This window comes from Macaca nemestrina, chromosome 13 (assembly GCF_043159975.1).
Source record: "Macaca nemestrina isolate mMacNem1 chromosome 13, mMacNem.hap1, whole genome shotgun sequence".
Lineage (NCBI taxonomy): Eukaryota > Metazoa > Chordata > Mammalia > Primates > Cercopithecidae > Macaca > Macaca nemestrina.
This window is the reverse complement of record NC_092137.1, coordinates 113,015,611-113,039,345: the sequence shown is the minus strand read 5'-3', so window position 1 is coordinate 113,039,345 and position 23,735 is coordinate 113,015,611. Positions and strand designations below refer to the sequence as shown.

The window sequence follows — 23,735 nt, the reverse complement described above, 5'->3', positions numbered from 1 at the left end:
CAACAAAAGAGCCCTCTGCTTTGAAAGGGGTTCAGTCGGTCGCTTCTGTAGTCTGGACTCTGGAATCTAGGGATTTGCTGAAGCTCATGGCCCAGGGTCTTGACGTAGTGTGAAGTTCTGAGTGATTTCCTAAAGACGGCGTCCTGAACCGTGGGCCTGTGGTGGTGAGTGCATGGACTTCAGGATATCTGTGAACTTTGGGGTGGGAAAAAAACATCCTTATTTCTACCAGCTTTTCACTGAAATTCAGTATTTCCTTCCTGCGTGAATGGAGGTAGCACAGCCCATGACATTTACAGTCATCAGAGAAATGGTCAGTTTTCCTGTTACATAATAGTGATGCAGGTGTGTTGAAAGAGTGACTGGCATTTATCATTGCTCTCAAATTATGGTCATTATTAGCGCTGCTGCTACCCTCTCGTTTGGTGTGTTAATAAGGAAATACGTAGATTACTATGTCTCAAGTTTGTTTTTAAGTAATATATTAATAACTGTGTTCCATATAGTTGCGTAAAATGAAAATCACTTAAAAGCAACCTGAGGCCAGGCGCAGTGGCTCATGCCTGTAATCCTAGCACTTTGGGAGGCCGAGGTGGGCGGATTGCCTGAGCTCAGGAGTTCGGAACCAGCCTGGGCAACATGGTGAAACCCCGTCTCTACTAAAAAATACAAAACAATTAGCCGGGCGTGGTGGTGGGAGCCTGTAATCCCAGCTACTCGGGAGGCTGAGGCAGGAGAATTGCTTGAACCTAGGAGGCAGAGGTCGCAGTGAGCCGAGATCACCACTGCACTCCAGCCTGGGTGACAGAGCGAGACTCTGTCTCCAGAAAGAAAAAAAAAAAAAAAAAAAAAAGCACCCTGAGGAGAAGTCCCTAGCCCTCACCATTCTGCCAAGGGGAGAGCAGGACCCCGCCAGGGACCAGGTATCACTATGTCCTCTGATGACCAAGCTGCTGGCCAGAGACAGTCTACATAGGCATTGCAGAAAGAAAAGTAGCTCGATTTTGCTGTCTAACAGAACTCTTCCCAGTCATGCAGTAATGACAAAACACGCCCCAAGTGGGTAAAATACAAACCTGTTCTCAAAAGAGAATATAGAAAGAATTCTATTTTAATTGGGCAAAAGCCTATTGTTTTTAAAAATTTTATTTAAGTTGTCATGGTGGGAAAAATTATATTCAATTTATTAGTTAAAAAGTGTAAATTTGTGTTCTGGGATCTGTGATTATTTACTGTTACAGCAGCGGGGTTGGGGTGGGGTTGTGCTTTGGGAACTTAGGGGTTTATAATAACTTTCAGGATCAGGACAATGTAAATGACTTAAAAAAATCTCTTTGCGTGAAAAAGTTTGACTTTCTGATTCTCAGGCGTGTTGTGGCAAAATGGTCCCTGGAGTTTTTGACCCTGTGTTTAAAGAAATGTGCTATAAAATAAAAAATAATTTGGAAGAATTGGCTCACACATTACTTGCATTGTGCCTTCTTGCATGTGGAACTATAAATACCAGCTACTAGAAGTTCCCTTACAATGATGGACTGCGTGAAGGTACATTCTTAAAGTATTCATGTGGCAATAATAATAACTGATATTTATTGAGCACATAACGTGGCTAAGCATTTCATGTGTTGCCTAATGTAGTCCTCTCTCCAACCCCACAAGTCTGCCCTCAGCCCCGTTTAACAGATGAGGTAGCTGAGTTGGAGAAGCTAAGCAATTTATCCGAGTGCTAGTTCTGCCAGCTTCGCTTTGCAGAGCTCTCACGTGGGTGCGTTCTGTTTGCACGCCTGTTCGGTGATCCTCGGTGTGGGCCACAGCCTTGACCCTTCGGCTGCTTTTGCATCTGCACCCTGCAGGTTAAGGAGAGCCTGTGGGCAGACATCCCACATTCTTAATCATTTTAGCCGCGGAGCTCGAGTGGAAATGCTTCCTTCCACAGGGCTGTCTGAGCTCCACGTGTTTATCGTCGGCCCCTCTCCTAGGATTGCATCCCTGCAGGAGCCTGCAGCCTGCTCTGCTTCAAGGCTCAGCCACAAAGCTGCTTCAAAACCCGATGGCCTGCCTCATCTGACTGAGACAGAGGTGAGCAGGAGGCAGAATGATACTGGTCACTTGGCTCTGGTCTTCCAAGGTGGGGTTTTAGCAGTCTCAGGTAAAAGTGCAAACCAAACACACAGCTACTTTATGGAGACCTAGATTCCTGAGATGTATTTTTCTGGCATTGCTTTTTCTTGGTGTGAATTTCCTTTTAAAGATAGAGATAATATACTGACTCTTAAGCGTAGTTTTTGAAAAGTGAGATGCTTCCTGTAATCTCACCATCCTGAAAGAGAAACTTTTCATATTTGCAGCTCATCCTTGTGAGTATTTATAACTTTTATATAATTTTCTATTCTTCTCACTCTGAATATTTTTTCCACTTTACTAGTGTTTCAAATCCTTTTTTTTTCTTGTCGTGTGATATCTCATGGAGTTGAAAGCACTACAGTTGGATAAGCAGTGTGCTGAGCTGGACATCTAAATTTTTGCTCCAGTAGACAAGGTGCCTGTGGTCATCTCCGGGTATATTTCTCTTCTTCAGTGGAACCATTTTTTTTTAACGTAAATTGCTTGGAGAGGGATTGCAGAGTTACATGGTATGGACGTCTTTATGGCTCTTGATGCATCTTGCCATAACACCCTTCCAAAGGGTTATGCCAATTTTCAGTAGTGCGGAAGTATCAATTTCACCCAAACTCTACTGCTTCTGAAAGTCAGTGTAAATGGCCCCTCCATAAAGGCGTTTTGGATTGATTTATTCTAGAGGACCGTGTCTCAGAGTGATGATAAAACAGTGTCACTGCTGTTTTGAAAACAAATTGACGAGAATTTGTACATACTGTGACTACTGTGTCCTTTAAAACAGGCTGACTCTAAAATGGTCCTTGAATTTCAGGGACTCTGCCAGTAGGATTTAGCATTCCATCGTGGTCATCCGGAGACCAGCCCCACTGCCAGTTCTTGGCGTTTCCTTTTGAGCTGGTGGTCCAGTTTTTGAAGGGACTCCCTGACGGCAGATGGAACATTCTCAGCCGTGGCATGACTTCTCCCTTTGTGGGTGACTTTAGCTTTTGTTAGTAGACTGTTCTGTGGGGACTTGTTTGGGGCATGGTGTCAGTGACAGGGCTAGATTATCGTATTTTTGGTCACTGGCTAAGTGAGACAGAGGTAACGGGATTTATTTTTTTAACTGCTAATATGTTCCTTAAAGACATTTTCAGAAACAGTCGCAAATATTTTAGATTTTCACACCCGTAACAGGCAGATAGCCTCCCACAGATACTGCTTAGAATAGGGTGTGTGTGTGTGTGCGCGCAAGTCTATGGAGGTATGTGTATTAGCTGTCTTTCGTTATATAAAAAATTAAGAGTCCAGGTAAGCCACACCCAAACTCCAGACCCACAGAGACAATAAATACGTGGGTGTAAGCTGCTGAATTTGCAGTGACTTGTTACGTGGCAGCAGGTGACACTTACACTGCACAGGTGTGACCAGTTCCTGATACTCTTGGTCAGACTTTGCTTCCTGCCAAGCAGGACTCCCTGAAATTGCTACCCTGGATAGTAGAAATTGCTTTACACCATTCCCCTCAAGAGTGTTAAAGGAGACAAAAGGATGAGGGGGAGGCGCAGATGGGGCTGGGTGGGGAACGGGGGCCTGAGAAGCACATTCTGGTAGCAGGAGAGTGTGGGAATGTGGGGCCTCCCCACCTGGGAAAGTCTGTATTCTGCATGGCTCTGGGAGGGCCTGAAAGGTGGGGGAGAACCTGATGTAGTTCTTTCTCCTTCTCTCGCCTCTTTTAGGTTTTCTTTTTCTTCTTTTATTTAGGGATGGGGTCTCGCTCTGTTGCCCAGGCTGGAGTGCAGTGCTGCCATCATGGCTCACTGTGGCCTCGACCTCCTGAGCTCAAGTGATCCTCCCACCTCAGTCACCCGAGTAGTTGAGACGACGGGCATACACCACCCCCAGTAAAGTTTTTAATTTTTGTTGTGGAGATGGAGTCTCACTGTGTTGCCCAGGCTGGTCTCAAACCCCTGCCCTTAGGGGATCCTCCCACCTCAGCCTCCCAAATGCAGGGATTACAGACTTGAGCCCCTGCGCCTGGCCTAGGTTTTCTTTTTCTCCACTGTTTTGTATTTGTTCACTTGTCGCCTTTCAGCGTGGTCTGTGAGGGAGAATCCTGGCAGGGGCGGGGTCTGCAGGTGAACATTGAACCCGCCATGGCCCTGTCCCCAGACCTTTCTTTTACGTGGCTTTCCCTCCATCTTGTGGGCATGCAGGATTTTCATTCCTTCCAAACTATTTCCATCTGTAGTGAGTAGTGTTAGTTTGACTTATGAATAAATATTTAAGCCATCAAATTAGTTTAGTAACTGGCTAGAGGCTTCTGGCTCCATTTTCCTGCTGCCTGTGCAGTGTTGGTGAAACTCAGGAATGGAGAGAAGATGTGAAGAGACACGCTTGGGAGGAACTCTTCTCACCTGAGGACTGGTATGGTCAGCCAGGTCGGGCCCACCCACCCCAGTGCTGGGTTCCTGGTGCTTGCTTATCTCTCTGGAGCCAGGGAGACTCTGACCTGGAAGCCTGGACCCCCTTCTGTATTTATCTCATAGATACCATTCCATATTCCCAGGTATATACTTGTAGTGTTATTCATGTCACACATGTCATTGAACCAAATGCAATTTGCTGTTAATGTAATACTGCTCGTGACAACACCTACATGGCCTACCTGGTTGTCTGATATGAGCTTAGAAGTCTAACAGGAAGTTCACCTGCAAAATCGGATCCTCCCTCTTCCCTTGTTTCCACCATAACCAAGTTAGTATTTTGTGAAAGGTGTTCTTTGTGAGTGTTACATTTTGGTGCGCTGATAATACAGTAATTTAGGTAGGAATATCTGGGACTCTTTGTGGTTACGGTAGAGGCTGGCAAACTGGCCCGTGGGCCAAATCCGGTTCACCTGTTTGGGTGTGAATACAGTTTTATTAGAACCCAGTTGGGCTCATTCATTTCCACAGCATCTGTGGCTGCCCCATGTTGCAACAACAGAATCGAGGAATTGTGATCATGTGGCCCACAAAGCCTGAAATATGAGGCCTTTTCCAGAAGAAGACCGCAGCCCCTAGTGTGCAGCAAGGAACAGAAGTCAGGAGAGCAGCACTGGAGTCCCTGCTTTGTCCCTTTATTGGCACGAGGTCTCCGTGCCCTCACCTGGAAAAGGGCGAGGAGGATGCCCATTGTTTCAGGGGATTGCTAGCATGAAATTGTGTGAGATACTGGGTGCTTCCCAGCACTTAATATGCACTTAATAAACACTAATTCCTTCCCTCTCTATTACTCACATCCCCGCTTCTCATCCCTAAGTGGTTGCTGCCTTTCTCCATGTGAAAAATTTGAGACAAAAAAATGGACATCAGTTCTTGTGTTTTCAGAAAGGAAGACATGCCAAGCAGTACTGTCCAGCAGAAATAGAACATAAGCTGCCAGTGTGCGCGGGGTGTGTAACTTCACCTCTCCCAGTAACCACATTAAAGAGGTTACAAATGTTAAGTCTTCTTTAGCCCAGTATAACCAAAATATTTCAACATATACTCAAATAATTACTAACACCATTCATTTGCTTGCTTTGCCTGTCTGTAGAGTCCAGTGTATGTTTGCCCTCACAGCACGACATAGCTGGAGTCGCCACCTCTTGAGTGCTCAGTGGCCGCTTGTGGCTGGGGGCTGTGTTATCAAACAGGTCTCTGATTCTCTGACACCACCTAGGTGTCCCCTCATTTGGTTCAGTTCTGACACTAGTTTCTCAGGGTTCGTGCCGGCCTCACAAGTTTTAAGGGCTCAGTCCCACAAGACCATCCCCATTTCTGACACCAGTTGCACGTCCTAAGTCACCTGTACTTCTGATCAACTGGCTGTAAATTGGGGTTCCCGTGACCTCACTTCGGGTTGCATAATTTGCCAGGACAACTTACAGAACTCAGAAAGGCACTTTGCTTATTGTTAGTGGTTCCTGTAAAGCAAGATTGTCCAACCCGCAGTCCAGGACAGCTTTGGAGGCAGCCCAACACAAATTCTTAAACTTTCTTAAAACATGATGAGGTTTCTTTTGAAATTTCCTTTTTCTCATCAGCTGCAGTTAATGTTAGTGTATTTTATGTATGGCCCAAGATAATTCTTACAGTGTGGCCCAGGGAAGCCAAAAGATTGGACACCCCTGTTTTAAAGGATGCAACTCGGGAACAGCCCAAAGGAAGCGACACACGGGACGAGGGGTGGGAGTCTCCATGCCCCCTGGGGGAGACACCGCCCAGTGTACCATCCCAACGAGTTCATCACCTGGAGGCTCCCCACATCCCATCGTTCAAGAGTTTTTGCAACCGAGTCTCCCGGCCCCCCACCCCTCCCAGAGGTTGGGGTGTAGGGAATCTGGAAGGTTCCCACCCTCTAATCACACGTTTCGTCTTTCTGGCAATGACCAGCTTCCATCCAGGCTATCTAGGGGCACCCCCCACCGAACCCCCAGTCACTTTATTAGCATAAGCTCAGGTGTGGTGCACTGGGGCGGTCTATAAATCACTAAGGGCACTCTTGTTGCTCAGTAAATTCCAAGGGCTTTAGGAGCTGTATGCCAGAAACCAGGGACCAAGACTAGATGATCCGCACCAGGGCAGCCCTGTCAGCCTGCTGCCCCGCCCCACCTCGCCCCTCCCCATCCCCAGCTGGCTGTGCCCTATTTAAAACCCTCCTCTCAGTAAAACAGCTGATGCGTGCCTATTTTACATTCTTCTCTACCCTGGGTCTGACTAATCATGACTCTCACTGTGCTGGTAACTCCCCCGTTCTTGCTTCTCAGGAAGCAAATGTAGGAAAAATATAGTAACATTTCTAAGGAAGCTTAGAGATACAAAATGTTTAAATGTAGCACAAAAATTGTGACTCTACTTATAATAACTTGCAGAATAACAACTCCACAGTAGACGTTAGGCATCCATGGCTGTAGGTTTTCTAAGAAATGGGACGTGTGGGTGACTCACTGCACTGCCCGCTGCCCTCTGGAAGGAACCATGGGGTAATTAGAGTGATTGGCCAAGAAGGGCCAGGGATCCACGCGGCTCCCACCCTGAGGAGTCACGCTGTCCAGCGCAGCCAGGCGGCCGCAGGAGCCACTGTGGCAGGGAATGCATGTGTCAGGCGTGGTCAGTAAAATGAGAGTAGAAGGTAAGCCGGAGAAAAACTCCCATTTTAATCCCTCAGAGTAGCCTTTGGCCTCTCCTCCTTCCTTGTGTGATGTTTCTTTGTTTTTAACTTTTTGACCTGCTTTTTGATTCAGGATTTTGGAGCCAGACTGCCTTGGCCCCGCCATGAGATCTGACTTGGGCTGGCTACTTTCCCCTTGGTGCCTCTATTTCCTTCATTGAAAAGTGGGTGATTGTGCAGATTAAAGTGAGTCAAACCATTGAGAGTGGTGGCTGGCACACAGCATTATTTAAATATTTTTGCACTTAATTTCATAACATAAAGCACTAATAAGTAAAAAACAAATGATATATTGCAACAATAAAAAAGAATGGTGCTGTGGAAATGGGGTGTGTTTGCTAAAGGAATTTCTAAGAATCAGACTTCTAAAAAAGTTTTAATATTCTGGACAGAATTCTTTTCTACAGAATTCTTTGAACTTTAAGAGCATGATTGAAATTTCCGTTACAGTATGACTCCAGTTAGAGGTAGACTTAGTGGCTCTATCTAATGCTGAGATCTTTTTAAAGGATGATGTTTGCATCTGGCTTTGATCTTTCTGAGAGGTAGATTCATGTGTCCTGATTAAAAAGTACAGTGCTTTTTTTACAACTAGGAAGACCTGAAACTTCCTGTAAGGTTGTGTGTGTGTATGCGAATGTGTGTTTACATAACTGATGGTATTTAAAATCATTTTCTTAGAAGTAGAAGGCTATAGAATATCTGTCATTTTTAGAGTGTGTGGATATGCTCCAGAAACAGATCATTGATCCGTAAAATGCTCAGGTCAGTGATTCGGATTTGATTCTTGTGTGAATCACAGAGGGCTATATTGCCTTGGATATGGATATTGATATTTAGTAATTTGAATTAGTTTTCATCATTTTAAACTTAAAGATCTTAACTTTAACAAGTCAAGAAAAATAATACTTCTGAAAATGTATTTCTAGCCTTTTAAAGTATTTCGGATCCAGGAAGTCATTTTGGGTAGCAAACTATATTAGATTAAACAGGTTGGCACTTCAGTTTGCTTATCATTTCAATCTTCAATGTTGGGCAATCCTGATGTTAATATCACTCTTTTTTTCTTTTTTTTTTTTTTTGAGACAGAGTCTTGCTCTGTCACCCAGGCTGGAGTGCAGTGGCGCGATCTCAGCTCACTGAAACTTCCGCCTCCCGGGTTCACGCCATTCTCCTGCCTCAGCCTCCCAAGTAGCTGGGACAACAGGCGCCCACCACCGCGCCTGGCTAACTTTTTTTGTATTTTTAGTAGAGACGGAGTTTCACTGTGTTAGCCAAGATGGTCTCAATCTCCTGACCTCATGATCTGCCCGCCTTGGCCTCCCAAAGTGCTGGGATTACAGGCGTGAGCCACTGCGCCCGGCCCAATATCACTATTTCTATCCCCTTTTCCATTTTTCATTCTGACTTTCTAGTAAAAAAAAAAAAACATGAGGGCTGGTCAGGGTGGCTCATGCCTGTAATCCCAGCACTTTGGGAGGCCAAGGCAGGTGGATCACCTGAGGTCAGGAGTTCCAGACCAGCCTGACCAACGTGGTGAATCACCGTTTCTATTAAAAATACAAAAATTAGCTGGGCGTGGTGGGGGCGCCTGTAATCCCAGCTACTTGGGAGGCTGAGTCAGGAGAATCACTTGAACCCGAGAGGAGGAGGTTGCAGTAAGCCGAGACTGGGCCAGAGCACTCCAGCCTGGGCGACAAGAGTGAAACTCCCTCTTAAAAAAAAAAAGAAACCTAATTTAGACAGATATTTCAAGAAGTTTCCCATTGTTGCTAATCATGTCACTCACGTAGACAGTAATGTTCTTTTCTTATCAATAGAAGGCAGCTTTTTTAAAGCTGATGTTTCTCAAATAGAGGCTATTGAGATTTTTTTTGAGTTCATAAACCTTTCTAGAAAAAGCATGTACCTGGGGTGACCACTACTGGCAGCTTTTTCTAACCATTGTTTTCTTTTGTCTGAAGTAAAAACCCTCTGGTGTGAAAGCTGGCGTTCCTTTGTGAGGCCTGCCCATCACTCCCATCTATATTTTTCTCCACAGCTGTTCCCAGAAGCTTCCTCAGACTGACTTCCTCCCTTCCCAGGGCTGTTCCAGGGCCTAATTTTCCACTCCCTCCCGGCCACCCTTCACAATCGGATATTGTTGTCGAAGTGTCCAGGAACTCTTCAGCTCTCAGGTCTTTGAGAGCTCAGCTTGTAAGCTGCACCCTGCCTGTGGAACTGCCCGTCCTGGCTCAGCTGAGGCAGTGTCTGAAGAATGGGGGAGGGGGTAGCGTTTGCAGAGGCTGAGAATGCTGTGTTAGCAGTTTCTACCAGTGTCTTCCCAACAGCCTCTCGGAGCCTCCTGGGAACTCTTGATCTCTTTGGCCCTGAGTTTGAGAACCACAGATTTATTTAGGCTGTTGATTTTTAACTTTCTCAAGGCTCAGCTCATTATTTATTTGTTTATTCCCAAAGGGGAACCTTCTGCCCCATGGAATAAACAGCACTAAGCATCCTTCCCATTTGCCTGTGTTTGGTCAGGATAAGAACCTAGAAAAAGGAAAATGTTCTTTTCGTTGTTCCCAGGGAAGGTGGGCATAGCCCTGGGTTTCACTTTAGCCCACCTGATGTTCTGCCGTTTAGATAGCTGATCTAGTCTCACAGATGCGCTTCTCCCGAAGTGGCCGGTTCTCTGGTCCTCCTGCCTCCGCAGCACTGGGGTCAGCCGCCTGTTACTGATGCTGGGTTAAACATTGAGCCGCAGTTGCCTGTCATTGGTGGCTCAGCATGCAGTCATATAGCAGAGGACATGGGAAGAAGTCAGTGACAAGGACACCATGCCTCTGACTTTAGGGAAGCTCGGAGGCATTAGTGACCTCCTGCTAGAGTTTTTTCCTGGAACTCTTCTTTCTGGAATTAGCTTCTTCTCCCCTCCCATTTTCGCAGTGAGTGCAGCTTCCTTTCATCTGGGAGCCAGAGTCCTCCCTGTCCTCGCCCTGCATCTAGGTCTCCTGGTCCTTCCTTCACAGTGTGTTCCTGGCCACCTCCCACGTCATCCCACGTGTCCATTTGTTTTTTTTTGTTTGTTTTTTGAGATGGTCTCGTTTTGTTGCCCAGGCTGGAGTGCCGTGGTGTGATCATGGCTCACTGATGCCTTGAACTCCTGGATTCAAGCAATCTTCCTGCCTCTGTCTCCTTAGTAGCTGGGACTACAGGTTTGTGCCACCCGACTCAGCGAATTTTTAAAAATTTTTCTGTAGAGACGGGCCCTCACTCTGTTATCCAGACTGGTCTGAAACTCCTGGCCTCAAGCCATCCACCTGCCTCAGCCTCCCAAAGTATTGGAATTACAGGCATGAGCCACCCACCATCTGGCTATCACTCCTTTTTTGCCAGTGAGTGCCAAGGACATTTTTCTTTAACAAATCAAAATGAGCGATTGCAGTTGTTTCTTGAATCCTCTAACACTGGCTTAGTCCCCTTTGTCCCCCTCCTTTGCAGCTACCCGCTTGAGGCAGACCTGTCTTCTCGCCATCTGGTACATGTGCTGGTCTCCATCAGTCCGTGCACCTTTGCTTATGCTGGTTTTTCATCCCTGGAATGCCTCCTTGTTTCCCACATGCTCAGCTCAGGGCCATCACCACTGCACCTGGCACCTGCTGGGCAGGTAACTTCAGTGTCAGTTGAAAGACCCCATGGTGTCTGGCATCTGTGCTTCATACTTAATATCTTTCCTCCCCCTTCCCCAGTCCTCTGTCTGTACCTAATACCATAGTATCCCTTTGAGACTATGGTTCATTACTTAAATGCTAGAGCATCCTGGTGTATGGATATTTTTTATTTAAGCAGCAGTCACCCACTCAACAACTATTTGAGCATCTACTCTGAGCCAGGTGCTATTTCAGGCCCTGGTGATCCTGCAGTGGAAAAGGAGCCCCCGAGTTCCTGCTCCCCTGAGCTCGTGTCTGGCAGGGCAGGCTGCCTGGAGAATCGGCAGTGCTGTGAACTGTTGTCTTTTGCTCTTATAGCCCAGCAGTCTTTTCTTTAACTGATTTTCTTTGCCTTAAACAAGACAAAAGCCTCCATTTATAAGAAAGATGTCAGAGGGACCAGAATGAAGTGTGCATCTAGAAGTCCTCATGTGGAAGAGGTGGATTTTTCCAGCTATCTGTTTTTCTTTTTTTTTTTTTTTTGAGACGGTGTCTCGCCCTATTGCCCAGGCTGGAGTGCAGGGGCACAATCTTGGCTCACTGCAACCTCTGTCTCCCAGGTTCAAGCGATCCTCATGCCTCAGCCTCCAGAGTAGCTGGGACTACAGGTACGTGCCACCACACCCAGCTAATTTTTGTATTTTTAATAGAGATGGGTTTTCACTCTGTTGGCCAGGCTCGTCTCCAACTCCTGACCCCAAACGATCCGCCCGCCTCAGCTTCCCAAAGTACTGGGATTACAGGTGTGAGCCGCAGCGCCCAGCCTCCAGCTATCTTAGTAACAGATGTTTTAGGTACCTGAGTCCTCCTCTCAGTAGCTGAGCCCTTGCAGCAAGGGCTCTGTGATGATGGTCTGAGGGTCTGACAGATGCTCAGTATTTTCTGTGTTAGCAAAAATAAAATTGACGTGTTGGTCAGAATCTGGTGGTCCTCCCTGTGAATGGGCTCCTTGGACTTTGGTGTGCTGAACCCTTGGAGCAATGTATTTGGGTCCCAGAGCCAGATTGGATCGTCTCAATTTGGGCAGGTGTCCGCTGCGGGTCTGGTCATGTGGCGGGGGAAGGCACACACGCGAGGAACTCCAGGCCTGGCTCTCGGGGCCTGTCCGCTCTGTGGTGCGGTGACGGGAGGAGGTGTCAAGTTGTCTGGGGCCTGGATGACGAAATCTGTGTTCCACACGTACACTCAACTTTTAACTCACATTTATTTTGCAACTTTTGTGAAGCATTCATTGGACACTGAGTACTGGGTATCATCTATAAAGCCACTTTTCTTTTTGAGTTACATGTTTAAAGAAATGTGGCTTAATGAGTTATATAGATGTACAACTGAAAAAAATGCTTTCTAAAACCATTATCAGTCCGGGCACCGGTGGCTTATGCCTGTAATCCCAGCGCAGGAGGATCATAGGAGTCTGAGGCCAGCCTGGGCTATATAGCAAGGCTCTGTCTCTACAATGATAATAATAATATAATAATAATAATTACCAGATGGATTCATGTAGAAATTGAGTCACACCATGGTGTCTGAGTACCTTGTCATCTGATGTTAGCTTAACTTTAGTTTTTAAAAAATAGTAATAAGTTATATTTGTTGAGGGGTGGTTTTTACGTGTCAGTCATGTTGTAAGTAATTTGCACCGTGTGTGGTATGTGGGTGCCTAATCAATGAGAATGTGCTTGCTTCTATGTGGATTTTTAATTTTTCACGATGGGAAATTTCCAAATGTAAGAATCCTGAATCCTGGTGTGCCTGTCCCTGGGCATCAGTAGTTACTCGCCTCACTCCCTTCCCTGATCTCTGGGCTTCCTATTAGATTATTCAGATTCCAGGCAGGTAGATAATTATTTTTAACCAAAATTTAGTTTTTAAAATTTAACTCCAGATTGACTTTGTTTGAACTTAATTATTTTTCCTCTGACTTGCTTATTTTTTTCAGTTGTCATTGTAGCACCTTGATATGTTCTTTCTTATCCCCTTTTGGGATGTAAACATTATTTACGAATTTATGCCTTAACTTGAATTGATTGTCTACAGCTTCTGCTGTAGACAAAGGAGCTGTTTGTTTCATGCATCCTTTCAAGTGAAGAATAATCAGCTAATTACAACTGTTTGAAAATTAGCTTCCTTTCTGTTTGTTTGTTTTTCCTTCCTGCCCTGGGAACCTGGCTGGCATCATTGGGCACACCACACCTCCTGGCGTGTTGAGCTTGGGAGCTACCTTGATTCACTTGGATTCTTTTAACGTGAATTTGTGTTTTTGTGCACTAATCAGGCTCATTATTTTCTCATCTGTAAATGAGAAACTTGGAATAGCTGGTCATCAAAAAGTTCGTTTTTGATTTTGTGGTTACCAAAACGAAAACAAAGCACCACCACCAACAAAAAACCAGTGCGAGGGATAATTGTTGACCTAGGGAGTTAATGACTTCCACCTGGGAAATAATTTGAAAAAATGTCCCCATTGTATTTTGGTTCGGCCCAATTTGGTGTGGCCTAGAGCATGTCCCTTGCTGCAGGCCACCTCTGGGGGTAAGTGGGTGCAGAACCATGCCTGGCTGGGGACCTCCCCTGGGAATCTCAGTGCTCTGCCCTGCCATTTGCTCCCACTTCCTGTACATGGCTACAGTGTCCTGGGTGGGGATACCCCAACTTCCATCCCAGCAAGAGAAACCATACATCCTGGATTTTCTGTAACATTCAGTTTCTTACCTTTTGCCTTTTATTTCTGTAAGTCCTCCAAATATCTTAACATTTCAACATCTTCTGGAAGCAGCCAAAGCAGGTTTGGGGAGGGAGTTCAGGACCCCGTCACCGTGCATATACCAGGTGGGCCCATTTGACTGGGGCAGGGTGGCCGCCCTCCAGGGTGTGCAGTCACCCAGCTGTGGTTGTGGGCTGCTTCCTGTGCCATGCCATCTGCTGGCCTACCCACCCGTGGAGGGCTCCTGCATGCTGACTGCCTTGGGTTGTCCCCTGGCCCTGCAGGGGACCTCTGTGACATTTTGAGCATGATCAGAAAAAGGAACTTGTAGATTTTCTTTTAGGGTTAGCTGGTGAGCAGATGATGCCAGCTAGCAAGCCACCTTCCTCCTCCAGCCGGCCTGGCTGGTTTTAGCTCAGCCATCCCAGCAGGGCTGGACTCAGTCCAGGGTCTGGGCTCAGGGCTCCTGGCTCCCAGCTCCTGGCTGCAAGGATCTTCAGCAGTTGGACCACACGTGACTATTTGGGCTACCATAGCCCTCTGGTTTCTTCTGGTAGTCACTACTGCTGACCTCACTTTTCAGATAATCTCTGCTCTACTCTGGCCTTGGGGTTCTCCCTGACCCCTTGGAGCCTCTCTCAGTAAATGGAAACCTCCTCGGGGTTTCTTATAGGCAGAATCTAGTATGGGGAGTGGCTTCCCAAGAGTGTGAAGGGCTGGACAGCCAAATGCACCTTCCCCAGAGATCAGAGACTAAGAAAGCTGCTGCCGTCCCTAGGTCTGAAGGGCAAAATGAGGACTTGAGAGTTCCCAGAGCCTGAGAGCGGGTGCTCTCCCCACTGCTGCTGCCACCGAGTGGGAATTCTGAGCCCACAGCCCTGCGGCTGTCACTGGGCCCTCCACCGATGCAGCGGGAACCTTCTACTCTTGTCACTGCTGCTTTAGGAACCTGCTGTCTCCATAGCCACGAGCAGGGGTGTTCGGAGGGCAACGCTTTGCTCTTCTTCCTGCCTTTTAATGTTGCACCTGGTTCTGTCTTTGACAGAACTTAAGCAGAATCAGGCTGGCAAGTGTAGCTTTCAGGTACAGAGGAGGGCTGGGGCGGTCCTCACACCAGGAGTGCGGGTGGAATGAAATGACCCAGTGCCCACCACCTGGCACGGCGTGGGTGGAGAGTGGTAGGTACTGCACATTTTCTCTATGGACCAATCGAAATGGGGTATTGATAATGTGCTAATCATGCAGATTATACCCACACACCAAAATAGAAAAACATAAAACAAATGAAAAGTTTAACATAACCTGCTTTGGCCAGTGGAAATGAAATATAAAAGACTCAGTTGCAGCTGTTCTCCGGGTAATAGTCTGTGGACACCGATGTGCACAGTTCCTATCAAGGTCCTGTGTGTTGAGCCACTGAGGACACTGTGGTTCTCTGGTGCGTATGTTGTAGGTGGAGAGGGAGACCACTTGAAGCCCTGGTAGGAACTGTTTGTTTCCTGCTTGACATCTTGAAAATGCTGAGCTCCCTTTGCAGTTCTGTGCTCGTATTGAAGAGAGGATCGACACTGGGGTGACAGCTCACAGGATTCCAGCAGCAGCACCTTGGTTTCATCTAGCAGTTCAGCCTTTGCCTGTCTTCTTGTCGTGGAAAGTTCTTTTGTTTGAGACCTGAACTTTGTGAGTTTCTCCTAGCTCCCTTGGTTGCACCTGCCTTTTCTCGTCACCTTCTTCAGCTGTGCTTGGAGGTGCTGCCAAGGTGGCAGTAACAGAAACCCCGTTGAGCTCTGTGAAGTGACAGAAATTTGTCCTAAGGACAGGGTGTCTTGTGAAGGAGATGTTGGCAAGCCTCTGGGACTGGGTCCAGGGCTTAGAGGGGAATTGGGGACCTAGAAGGCCCCCTGCCTCTCAGTTGTATCCCTGTGCACATTACAGACTGGCCGTCCCTATCCCAGCGCCTGTGGTAGTGACCTTTGCCAACATCCTGGAGGCATGTGTCTCCAGCAGAGGCTGGAACCTTCGGGATCTGTTCCGTGTTCTAGCCTTCAGGAAAGAGCTGTTTTGGCCCAGTCTGGTCAGCTGCCCACTCTGACCACATCCTCTGTGGCGTGGGAGGTGGTGGTGTATAAGAACACACCTGCCCTTATGACCATGTGCACGGGGACCAGGGAAGGGCAGTGATGGCAGAGGGAGGAAGCCCTTGGTTCTGGGCAGCCTCTCCGTGAGGATTTGCCTGCAGAGTGAACTCTCACAGAATAATGCAGGATGCTGGTGGCTGCGTGAACCAAAGGTGCCCCTATTAGCTAGAGTTTCTGCATGTTTCTCCTTAGACTGGGAAATCATCCCCTTGTTACTGCACTGGTTATGTGTATCACTGGAGATAATGGTTATTTTTATTTTCTTTCATTTCTTATTATTTTTTTAGAGACAGGATCTCTCTCTCTTGCCGAGGCTGGAGTGCAGGGGTGTGATCATAGCTCGCTGCAGCCTCAAACTTCCGGATTCCAGTGAACCCAGCTGCCTCAGCTTCCCAAGTAGCTAGGACTATAGGCACATACCACTATACCTGGCTAGTTGAGATAATGGTTATTATTTTCTTAAAAGAGCTTTAAGAATAGGCTTTAAGAATATCTTTCTTAAACTTCGAAATTCAATATTTAAATATTAAAACCAAGAAATAATTGAGAATAATTTTCATTAATAATCCATCATAAGGCTGGGCATAGTGGCTCACACCTGTAATCCCAGCACTTTGGGAGGCTGAGGCAGGTGGATCACTTGACGTCATGAGTTCGTGGCCAGCATGGTGAAACCCTGTCTCTACTAAAAATACAAAAATTAACTGGGCATGGTGGTGCATGCCTGTAGTCCTAGCTACTCTGGAGGCTGAGGCGTGAGAATCGCTTGAACCTGGGAGAAAGAGGTTGCAGTGAGCCGAGACTGTGCCACTGCACTCCAGCCTGGGCAACAGGGTGAGACTCCATCTCAAAAAAAAAGAAAAAAGAATCCATCATAAAATGTGTTTATTAAAATCACTCCTGAAGAAAACAGAAAACATCCAGACTTGGGGCTTTTAATCTTTTCTTATTAACTAAAGGGAATACTTTAAATTGATTGCCATGTGACTATTATATATAGAGCTTCAATCTGTCTGAATATGGCTGCGTCTCTGCCACCTACCAAGTGGTGGGTGGCTGCGTCCAGCTGAACTTGGCTTCCTGGAGCTGGGTGCAGCCTTGTGGCTGGAGACCTGAAAAGGACTGCCCATTCTTTGTGCTTTACACTTGACTTTGTGGGCAGATGGAAGAGAGAGCTGTTCTCTGCCCACGGGACGTATGCAAGTGGAGGAGAGGAAGAAAGAGCTTTGATTTTTTTTTCCCCACTAATCAGCTTTTGAATTGAGCCTCTTGGTCATACCGTGATTTAAAACGCACACTCACATACATATACATAGTAATTCCCTAGCAGAAATGTAGCTTTGTAGAGTCCTCATGTTCTGTATAATGGATTAATTCCCTTAATTATAGGAAGGAGGAACTGATATATATCAGGGGAAAACAGCCTGGATACCATAGCCTATGAGATCCACCTTCACCCTCTCCTTCAGGGTAGCATGTATCCACAAACTTCACAGCTCAGCAAATGTTCAAGACCTCCTGTTTGTTCTTCCTTGGGTTATTTAATTCAATTCTACTCTTTTAATAAACTACTCTAATTTCTGTTTTTCCAGTTTTGCCTTTACCTTATTCAATGGCATTATTTTAACTGAGCATATTTTGGACACACTAGAAATGAAGCATATTTCCTTTGTTTTAAAATTTCTGGTTGCAAGATTAATCAAGAATAATAAATATTTATTGTAGAATATTTGAAAGGTTTTTAAAGGGAAATTTCTATTAATAAAACCATTGCTTCTCAGCATCTGGATTAAGTTGGGGCCTGATAGTCATAAATATTTAGATGTCTGTCACATTTATTTCTATAATATGGGATGTGTGTGTATATATATATATTCATCTAAAGGACACACACACATACTCTGGCTCTCTCATTTTCTTTTGGTATCGGGGTTAAAATTCTAACATTCATCCTCAAATCCTGCTTCTCTCTTATGTTCTGTGTCACATCCATATAGATGTTGAATAAAGTGATAAACACATTTTTGTCATCTATACCTGGGCACTATTGAGAGTGGGAGGGGTGCTGTTTGTAATAATGCTGGAACATCAGTCACCAATGTGGTCTCAATGTGTCACTGACCTGGTCTCAATGTGTCTCTCATATGTTGAGATCCTACCCCCCAAGGTGATGGTATTTGGAGGTGGGGCCTTTGGGAGATGATTAGGTCATAAGACGGGAGGGCTTGCAAATGGGATTAATGTCCTTATGGAGGACACCTCAGAGGGCCCCCTCGCCCCTTCAGCTCGTGAGGACACAGCAAGAAGCCGCCGTGTAGGAACCAGGAAGGAGGCCCTTACCGGACACTGAATTTCCTGGTACCTTGATCTTGGACTTCCAGCCTCCAGAACTGTATGAATTAACTTTGTTTATAAACCACCAGTCTGTGGTATTTTGTTACAGCCAGCCAAACAGATTACCACAGTCAGCCTTGAGTAACTGACCCTCTCTTTTCTCATTGCCCAAATCTGGATTTTGTCTCTCACCTGGTCATGGTCTTCCTGTCTTCTTGTTTCCAGACTTTTCTCCCTCCTACCCACCTATTCCATTGCTACTGAGGTTGGCTTTTAGAGATACAGATCTAATTGTTTTACTTTTCTTACAAACCTTTAGCTCCCCATTTCCTGGAGGCGCCTTTGTGTTGTCAATGCACCTTTAAAATCTGATCTTTGCTCCACCTTCTGCTGTTCAGCCCTTGTGAATTTTATGAACGTGATTACCCTAGGTATTCCCAAGGGAGCCGTGCACTTTTACAAAACCTCTGTGCCTTTGCAGATCCTGTTGCTGACACAGGGGCAACCTTCTCCCATCTCCGCCTCCACTTCCACCACTCACCCCTTCCCCCACGGCAAGACTTGACTAAATGCCATCTCCTTTTTGAAGCCTTCAGGATTCCCCCAGCCAGAACTAGTGACCCTCCTTGGCCTTCTAGTCCATGTACGTCTGTTTCTTAATATGCCTGCATTCATTCCTAGAAGGCAGTACAGCCTAGCAGTTAATATCTGGTTTGCTGGCATGAATCATGGCCTGCCATTGCCATAGTGTGACGTTGGGCTGGCAAAGGTCTCTGTGCGTCAATTTTATTATCTGAAATATGGGGACAATAGCGGTCTTGTGAGATAGTTGTTAGGTTTATAATAAAGAGTGGTGCATTTCCCCTCTCTTTATAGGAGTAAGAGGACAACCTCAGAGCCTCAGAGGACAAAGTACAGAGCCTGTGGCTTGGCAAGTGATAATCCTGCAATTTATATTGTCTGTGACAGAGCTGTCACCTCTTGCAGTACGATAATTTGTAGACATGTCTGTTTCTCCAGTTGGAATGATTCTGTGATAAGGACTCTGGCCACGTAGTGGGGCTCATTAGGCATTTGCTGAATTAACTGGTATATGTACGTATATAATCTTCCCTCTTTATTTCTTGCCGTAAATGCTTTTAACTGAAATAGGTACCTACAGCTGTCAGTTTCTTGACTATGAAGTTGAGGATGTCCGTATACCTGAAAACCTGAGGCCCATCAGGTCCCTCAAGCTGAGGGAGGAGCTCCAAGACAAAGACCTGGTTTCCCAAGTTTGAGGTCCATGCCTTCCTTACTCCGTTCTTGGTATGACTGCGGGAAGTTGCTTTTCGGCTTCCGTGAGAGTGGGAGTCTGTCACCGATAATCTCTTTTCCCTCTCTTTATAGGAGTAAGAGGACAACCCTCCTGGTCTGGCTTTGGGCAGGCAGGGTGGCCGGGCCCAGGGACTCCTGGTGGCCCTTCCTTCTGATCTAGATGGACGGATTATCAGGCACATCCTGCTGACGGCTTCCACCAGCCCACGGGGATTTGTGATCTGCCTTCTCTCTCTGCCGCCAAAAATCTCCCTAAAACTAGTTCCACTCCCTCCACAGCAGGTGTCAGAGTTGGGCTGCTGACCTTTTGAGGACTTGAGAAGAAACAGTCTATATAATGAACACTCTTTTCTTAACTATTAAAGTGACTTTAAATTCTACACAAAATCTCACTTGAGGAACGCTGGCTATGTGAAATGTCTTATGTTTTCATCCTCTCACTCTTGAATTCCGTGCATAGGTAGTGTCTGGTTTTAGTACTTTTTACTTTGTTAGAGCAGTTTTGTTTTCATGGCTAATTTAGCGCTCCTCATACAACGTCAAATGATAGAACCTGATCATTTCTGAGAGCGAGAGGATCCGGCCCGTTGAAATCATTTGGCAAAACGGGCTGCAGCTGCCTGTAGAGACGAAATGGATGTCGGGGAGAAGAGGAGGTTGCAAAGGCTGTTAGGCTTGTGCTCCGCTCTGGCGGCCACAGCACCTGCCTCTCAGAGCTGGCTTCCAGTGACTAGTACTCACTTACTGTCCCCCAACGCTCCCAACTGGAGAGGCGTAGGAGGCAGTTCCTTCAGACACTTGTGCTCACTGGCTTGGTGAGGAGGGTGACAGCCTCACCTTTATTTCTGGTGTCATAACAAGCGCCATTTGAAGCCACGTCGGTCGGCTATCCTTTACAACAGGTAGGCCTTAAGGCCAGGGCCTTTTTGGGTACCTGGGACATAACCATGGCACGTGATAGATGGGGAAGCTGCCTTGGAATAAGAGTTACCGAAGGCCAGAGCCCTGGGAGGTGGTTTAACTTTCTCTGCAGCTCTGCTTTGCTTTCTGCCGCAGCAGCTGAGGAAGCCAACTTAACGTTGAATTCTCTTTAAGATGATATGTAATCTTTGGAAGATAGAAAGTAATGGCAGTGGAATGTTCTGCATGCTGTTTGTAGCCTCGCTAGAGCTTGGGTGGGCCCCCATTCCCCTCCTCCCTTGGGGAGCCTCTTAGATTGTCACTAGAGACTTCCCGGTGCTTGAATGAGACATTAAATTGTGCCTGTGTTCTGGGGTGGCACCATGGAGGCCCGCGTGGAACGTGGTTTTTATTTAGAGTGAAGACAGCTCGATGCAGCGTTGCCTGTCTGAGCCAGCCTTGGCTCTTCATCTTCACCTGCTTGTGCAAAGCTTTGTACACCACCGAGGCGCGGGTTAATTTGCAGTGTTTGCCACCGTAGGTGCAGTTACTAGGAAGGCAGCCATTTGTGGGGAATAATGGTGTGTTTTTTCCACCTTGTTCCTCTGAGCATCATAAAATACCTTAGCACGAAGAAACCCTGTAAATATTCTGGGTAATAGCCCTACATAAATGTATTTAGATTGTATTTTTTTCTCTAATAGGTGAAAAATGATGACCTCCACTCTTTCCAAGAGGGGTGGCCTGTGCCTGAGCGACTTCAGTGCGCTTCCCCACAGAGAGGTTTCGCAGCTGGAAACAAGGGCATTTCTTCCCAGAAAGTGGGGATTGTTTCGCTTCTCCCTTTACAGTACTGCCTTGTGGCAATCGGAAATGTGGATATATTTGGAATTTGCAGGAGAAAATGAAACACCCCTTTCTCTGCAGAAGACAGTGTGCAGGTCACTGAGTAAAGCGGCAGGACCTGCCTCAGCAGGACGGCAGGTCCCTTCTGTGGCACCTGGCTTGCCTCAATACCATGCGTGGCATTGGCAGTGATGAAATTCAGTTTCATTCAGGAAAGTGTCACTGGGAGCTTTTCTGTTTTGAGAGAGGCTCTCCCTCTGTCACCCAGGCTGGAGTGCAGTGGCTTCATCTCTGCTCACTGCAGCCTCTGCCTCTTGGGCTCAAGTAATCCGCCCACCTCAGCCCCCCAAAATGCTGGGACTACAGGCATAAGCCACCATGCCCGGCTGTTATTTCTAATAGGAAGTTGCCACCCCTTTTCTCACCCCAGTGGCATTTCTGGGGAGCCGTTTTCCCACCTGCTGATTGGACTCCTTGTGGTGATCATATGGGCTTGGGGTGAACTGGGAGGGGGGAGTTTAATTTGCTTACATGTCAAGCTTTTTAAAACAGCCTTTTCAGGCTAGTAAGTATTGATACTGGTTATATTGAGGTGAAAGGGCATGTTAAATTCAAGATACATTTGTGTTTCCACTATGTGCCAGAGACTGTGCTAAGAGTCCACAAAGGAATGACATGTCAGCCTTGTGGAGAGTACAATGTAGAGCAGTATTCAGGTCTTTACAGTGTAGGTGAGCGTCAATGCTTTTTTATCATTTCTATAATAATCACATTTAATTTGAGCATGTCTGTGGTCAGGCAGGCAGTTACAAATCCTTGCCATAAAAGATTCTCATTTAGTCTAGTGGAAACTATAACACTGTCAAAATTGTCCCTGGAGGAGCCATTGTGTCTGTTGAGGTCCATCCCTTCCTCAGCAGCCACTGTTCCAGGGCCGTGTTTCCCACACTTCCCATTTCAACATTCTTAGAATATGCACAAAGAGTGCGTCCTCAGATACGGACAGAATAGGATACACGAGTAAAGTTAGGAACACGCCCATGTACTTAGGCAGGCAGCCTCCCAATTTGAAATGCTTTCTGAAGCAGGTAGTTGGTGGTTTTTTTTTTTTTTTTTGAGATGGAGTCTCGCTCTGTTGCCCAGGCTGGAGTGCAGTGGCACGATCTCAGCTCACCGCAAGCTCCACCTCCTGGGTTCACGCCATGCTCCTGCCTCAGCCTCCCGAGCAGCTGGGACTACAGGCGCCCGCCACCACACCTGGCTAATTTTTTGTGTTTTAGTAGAGACAGAGTTTCACTGTGTTAGCCAGGATGGTTTTGATCTTCTGACCTCGTGATCTGCATGCCTCAGCCTCCCAAAGTGCTGGGATTACAGGCGTGAGTGGCAGTTGGTTCTTTACAGTGTCACTGGGAGCCGAGATGGCCATGCTGTTTGTGTCTAAGCTCACAAAGAACCAGAGGACAGTTCCCCCATCCTGGCCAAGGAGGCTAGTGGGAAGCTTCCTGGGATGTCTGTGGACACAGGAAAAAATTGTTGTTGTGTTGTTCTACAGGGAGACATGTGAATGTAATTCATGTAATTCCTGCTATTCAGAAGGATAAAGTTAGAGTCCGAAGTGACACGACCAAAAGACCGCTAATACAAAATCTAATGCCGCCTGCCCAGTTCTCCTCGTAACCTGAGCGGACCCACCGACAGGTTTCCCGCTATGAACAGTAAAGGGAAAGGCCCAATCTCCAACAGCACCAATAGAGTGGAAGCCACAGGATTGGCTCTGAGCTGCCTCAACGTCCACTCAGGTGTTCGCAGGTATGTCCAGCCAGGGAGTTCGGGGCAGCCCTGCCGAGGTTGGGTTTGCCTTTGTGCTTTATAAGCCGAAGCTTGGGAGAAGTCGATCACACCCAAAATGTCATTCTGAGGTCAGCAGGAGGTTGGGCGCAGGACTCCTAGTAAGTGCTGAGTCTGTTTATTTAGCTGTTCTCATTTGATATGCTGAAGAAAATAAATATGATATCCGGTAGCGGTGCAATGCTTTTGGTCCAGTTGATGTTCCAGGGAGACCCAAATTATTTAACTTGGGCGACTGGTTCCCTGGGCTTAATACTTTTTGCCTATTTTTTTTGTGTTTTCGTGGATGTGTGTGTGTCCACTCTTTGCCCATCTGTCGATTTTCTCATTTACCTTCTGCCTTATTTGCCTTATTCTCACGTCCCTTCCACTACACATCTCTCTGTCAGTTAATTAATCCATTCATCCAGCCAGCCTTTTATTGATCATCTGTTGTGTCTAGGGCAGCATGATTAGTGTTGTGGACTGAACGATAAATTACAAACAATCCCAGCACCAGGGATGAAAAAAAAATACGTGTACAAATGACTCTGATAACAAATGATGCTTATTTTGAATCTATGTAATAACAGTAGTGATCATTAACTGAGCATGTACTATGTGCCAGGCCTGGCTCTGAGCACGGACTCGTTCCATCAGCCCTGGGAACAGCCAGTGGGC

At 46.5% G+C, this 23,735-nt stretch overlaps 1 protein-coding gene across 4 annotated transcripts in view; it reads left to right on the top strand.

Annotated features, from left to right (window-relative positions):
* LOC105490168 (NCK adaptor protein 2) overlaps nt 1-23,735 on the top strand; it is a 278,398-nt gene that overhangs the window by 18,089 nt on the left and 236,574 nt on the right. Inside the window, exon 1 of one of the 4 annotated variants that reach the window (XM_011755534.3) lies at nt 3,777-7,257. The exons of the other annotated variants lie outside the window; for them this stretch is intronic. The gene's annotated coding sequence lies outside the window, so the exon portion shown is untranslated. Of the gene's footprint in view, nt 1-3,776; nt 7,258-23,735 lie in introns of those variants that run through there. 4 annotated transcript variants of the gene reach the window in all.